This window comes from Lupinus angustifolius, unplaced genomic scaffold (assembly GCF_001865875.1).
Source record: "Lupinus angustifolius cultivar Tanjil unplaced genomic scaffold, LupAngTanjil_v1.0 Scaffold_585, whole genome shotgun sequence".
Classification (NCBI taxonomy): domain Eukaryota; kingdom Viridiplantae; phylum Streptophyta; class Magnoliopsida; order Fabales; family Fabaceae; genus Lupinus; species Lupinus angustifolius.
In genome coordinates, this window is record NW_017727920.1 from 37,370 (window position 1) to 37,885 (window position 516).

At 42.1% G+C, this 516-nt stretch overlaps 1 pseudogene; it reads left to right on the top strand.

The window, feature by feature from the left end:
- The window catches only part of LOC109341702, a 3,029-nt pseudogene that overhangs the window by 253 nt on the left and 2,260 nt on the right, over positions 1-516 (top strand).

Consider the following 516-nt stretch of genomic DNA (forward strand, 5'->3'; position numbering starts at 1 on the left):
TGAGGACTTATTTTTGCTTGATGACATTTATATGAAGAGCACTAATCCCTTGGAAAAGGTTTTGTTGGGAGAGCTAGAAGGAAACAGTCCAAGTGAGGATAAACTAATGAAGTTATATTTGGCAGAGTTGGACGCATCCCGCAAGGTTGCATCTGATCAGAGTCTTGTAGAGAAGTTGGGTAAAGATCAAAGTTCCGAGGTTCCAAAGGTGGAGTTGAAACAACTTCCTATGCACTCGAAATATGTGTTTTTGGAAGAAGGAGATCAGAAACCAGTGATTATCAGCAGCACCTTGTCATCCGTAGAAGAACAACAAGTCATTGAGGTGCTGAAGAAAAATGCTGGTGCGATAGGGTGGACACTGGCTGATTTACATGGAATTAGTCCATCCTATTGCATGCACAAGATTCACATGGAAGATGATTACAAGCCGGTAGCACAACCTCAGAGACGTCTTAACCCAACCATGAAGGAAGTGGTAAAAAAAGAGGTGATCAAACTACTAGATGCTGGGAT